Source organism: Lutra lutra, chromosome 11, assembly GCF_902655055.1.
Source record: "Lutra lutra chromosome 11, mLutLut1.2, whole genome shotgun sequence".
NCBI lineage: Eukaryota > Metazoa > Chordata > Mammalia > Carnivora > Mustelidae > Lutra > Lutra lutra.
The window spans coordinates 74,538,038-74,542,283 of NC_062288.1; the positions used below are offsets into that span (position 1 = coordinate 74,538,038).

At 37.1% G+C, this 4,246-nt stretch overlaps 1 long non-coding RNA gene across 1 annotated transcript; it reads left to right on the forward strand.

Annotated features, from left to right (window-relative positions):
- Nucleotides 1–2,714: 2,714 nt before the first annotated feature.
- LOC125080575 (uncharacterized) lies at nucleotides 2,715–3,195 on the forward strand. Its single transcript, XR_007121412.1, has 2 exons — nucleotides 2,715–2,809; nucleotides 3,018–3,195. It is a non-coding gene; the product is annotated as an uncharacterized LOC125080575 (long non-coding RNA).
- The last annotated feature ends 1,051 nt before the right edge of the window (nucleotides 3,196–4,246 follow it).

The window sequence follows — 4,246 nt, forward strand, 5'->3', positions numbered from 1 at the left end:
GGCGCCTGGGTGGCTCAGTGGGTTAAGCCGCTGCCTTCGGCTCAGATCATGATCTCAGGGTCCTGGGATCGAGCCCCACATCGGGCTCTCTGCTCAGCAGGGAGCCTGCTTCCCCCTCTCTCTCTGCCTGCCTCTCTGCCTGCTTGTGATCTCTGTCTGTCAAATAAATAAATAAATAAAATCTTTCTTTTAAAAAAAATACTTTTATATTTCTATTCTTTAATTTCTATTAAAATTTATTAAATTTCTATTAAAATCCTATTAAATTTCTATTAAAAATGTATTTCCATTTTTTAAAAGATTTTATGTATTTATTTGAGAGAGAGATACCACGAGTGGTGGTGAAGGGCAGAGGGAGAGGGAGAAGCAGACTCCCTGCTGAGCAGTCCCAGGACCTGGGGGTCATGAACTGAGCCAAAGGCAGACCCTTAACCAACTAAACCACCTGGGTACTCTGGCACATTTATATTTCTATCAGACCATGCCAATTAGGATGATTGTACTGTGTTTCAAAGCTTTCAGTAATATTGTTCAATAGTTAAAATTTTTTCTCCTTTGAATACAAGTTTGGAATTTATGACTTTTGGGCTTCATAAAACTCTGTATGTTCTGATTTTGTTTGTTATAGAGCAGGTTATTTCCGAGGAGACTTTAAGTATTGTTTGAGTCCTAAATGTTTACATTCATTGCCGATTTCATGGGTTTTTGTCATACCCTATTCAAGCAGGCATTCATCACTAAAATCCACATAGTTCCCAAAAACTACAGTAATGAGAGTAAGTGATTCAATTATGGATTCCACGGACAAAGAATCAAGCCCAACTACACTGTAATTTAATTGAATTATTATGACAGCTAAGATATAGTCAACATGTAACATAAAATTATTGATTAAAATATAATCACAGTGATTGTGAAACTGCTTTTTTGCTTTTTGAAATAGTGTCTTTTCCTGAAACAAATGTGTTTAACTATTGCCTTGAAAGATATCAGGTATTCTGTGAATGTATCTACATTAACCTATTTTTTTCTGTTGTACATGAATCCTAACTGCCTTCAAAAGGCCTTCTCTTTTTAGGATTTGGAAGGCATTTAAGACACTAATAATGATGTGGGGCACCTTGGTGGCTCAATGGGTTAGGCCTCTGCCTTTGGCTTAGGTCATGGTCTCAGGGTCCTGGGATCGAGCCCTGCCTGCATCAGGCTCTCTGCTCAGCGGGGAGCCTGCTTCCCCCTCTCTCTCTGCCTGCCTCTTTGCCTACTTGTGATCTCTGTCTGTCAAATGAATAAATAAAATCTTAAAAAAAAAAGACACTAATAATGATGTGACTATTTCACTTATAAAAAAAGAGTTATTTACTTATTTTAGAGAGAGCACCAGTGGCAGGGGCAGAGAGAGAGAAAGATTCTCGAGCAGACTCCACACTGATCACATAAGCCAATGTAGGGCTCAATCCCACAACCCTCACACCACGAACTGAGCCAAAATCAAGAGCCAGACACTTAACCAACTGAACCACCCAGGCGCCCCAGGACTATCTCACTTCTGTGGAAGGAAGATTCAGAAACAATATCAAGTTGAAAAGGAAAGAAGTTGGTTTGTACAGACTTGGAGAAGGTCCAACTTACTAAATAAAAAACATGAGGGCATTTAAAAGAAATAAAAAAGTGTTCTTAGCAAATTTACAATAATTTATGGTGCAAAAAGAAAAAATATTTTCTTCTCATTATTATGCATACAAAAATAATGACATGTCCTCTAACAACAGCATCGTGAATATCAGTGACACTATTTTCATTATGGTAGCAGTAACTTGCAAAGAAAGCTCAAGGTTATATTATTTGGGCACTAGAACTGAGCAGGATTATCTTTTTATTATTATTATTTTTTGCTATCCAAAGGTACAATCTGTGTGTTTTTGTCTGAGTATGGGACTATGGGAACATGGGGTACCTGTCTGTGCACACTGCGGTAGGACCAAGGGTGAGCTTTTGTTCCAATGTCTCTCACTGTGGACAGACCTTTATCCCTAAGGCATGGTTTGACCACATGCATTTTAAAAAAGTATATATATTTTTAAATTTAAAAAAAGTACATTTTTTTAAAAAGTAAAAAAAGGATATTAAAAAATATCGTTAATTTCATATTTCATTTGATCAATTTCATTTGTGGGAACTAGAAGAGATATTAATTAATACATACAAAGCTCTGTAATATCTGGCTTTAAAAACAGAACCACAGTAGGAATCCGTCAAAATCCTAGGGAAGAACACAGGCAGCAACCTCTCTGACCTTGGCTGCAAAAACTTCTTGCCAGACATGTCTCCAGAGGCAAGGGACACAAAAGCAATAATGAACTATTGGGACTTCATCAGGATAAAAAGCTTTTGCACAGCAAAGGATACGATTAACAAAATGAAAAGGCAACCTACAGAATGGGAGAAAATATTTGCAAATGACATATCAAATAAAGGGCTAGTATCCAAGATCTATAAAGAACTGATCAAATTCAACACCCCCAAAACAAAAAAACCCAGTCAAGAAATGGTCAGAAGACATGAACAGACATTTCTCCAAAGAAGACATACTAATGGCTAACAGACCAATGAAAAAATATTCAACATCACTCGGGATCAATGAAATACAAATCAAAACCACAATGAGATAACACCTCACACAGGTCAGAATGACTAAAATTGACAATTTGGGAAATGAGAGATGTGGAGAAACGGGAGCCCTCTTACATTGTTGGTGGGAGTGAGAACTGATGCAGCCACTCTGGAAAACAGTATGGAGGCTCATCAAAAAGTTAAAAATAGGGGCACCTGGGTGGCTTAGTGGGTTAAAGCCTCTGCCTTCAGCTCAGTTCGTGATCTCAGGGTCCTGGGATCGAGCCCCACGTTGGGCTCTATGCTCAGTGGGGAGCCTGCTTTCCCCACTCTCTCTGCCTGCCTCTCTGTCTACTTGTGATCTCTCTCTCTCTGTCAAATAAATAAATAAAATCTTAAAAAAAAAGTTAAAAATAGAACTACCCTATGACCCAGTAATTGCCCTACTAGATATTTATCTGAAAGATATGGAAATAGTGACTCAAAGGAGCATGTGCATCCCAATGTTTATAGCAGCAATGTCCACAGTAGCCAAACTATGGGAAGAGCCCAGATGTCCATCAACAGATGAATGCATAGAGAAGATATGGTATATAGACAAAAGGGAATACTACGCAGCCATCAAATGAATGAAATCTTGCCATTTGCAACGATGTGAATGGAACTAAAGGATATTATGCTATGAAAAACAAGTCAGTCAGAGAAAAATAAATACCATATGATTTCACTCATATATGGAATTTAAGAAACAAAACACATGAGCATAGGGTAAGGGAAGGAAAAATAAAACAAGATAAAAACAGAGAGAGAGTCCAACCGTAGAGGCTCTTAACTATAGGGAACAAACTGAGGGTTGCTGGAGGGGAAGTGGGTCAGGGGGTGGGGAATTGGGTTATGAGCATTAAAGAGGACACTTGATGTCATGAGCACTGGGTATTATATGCAACTGATGAATCACTAAATTCTGCTCTTGAAACTAATAATACAACATATGTTAACTAATTCAAATTTAAATAAAAAATTAAAATTAAAAAAAAAAAAAAACGGCCCCAGTGTTCTAAGGCTTACAAGTTAATATCCATGTGGGGGGATTTGTAAAACCTTGAGGATTGTAATTTACTGTTATGGATCAGAAATATTTTTCTCTCTTTAAGCTTATCTACTCAGATCAGGAACCAAGAATCACTGAACTTTACACTGGCCGCATTTTTTCTGTGAAATCTATAACCTATAAAAGCTATGACCAGTTCCTTCTTAGAGATTCCCTTGTCTGCTGATATTCCTGACCTATCTGTCTGAAACTAATATTCTTTACTATTTGTAGATGTGGGATTATATGTGTCACTGAACAAAACCAGACCATTTTCCTGGGAGAATATTAAAGGCATAATTATAGCACATGAATCATAGCTCTCATTTCTTACAGAGACTGTCATGCCAAATTAAACATATCTTTGTCATGGTAGGGTTGTAAATTTTTTATATATTTTTTTTAATTTGAAAAAAAGAATAGAGTCTCACTAAACCTATGTTAAATAAGTAGATAGTCAGGATGTATAGGAACTCAGTAAAAATACTTGGTCTACTGTTTAACTAGTTTTAAGTAGACCTATAGACAGGACCCATAAATATATGT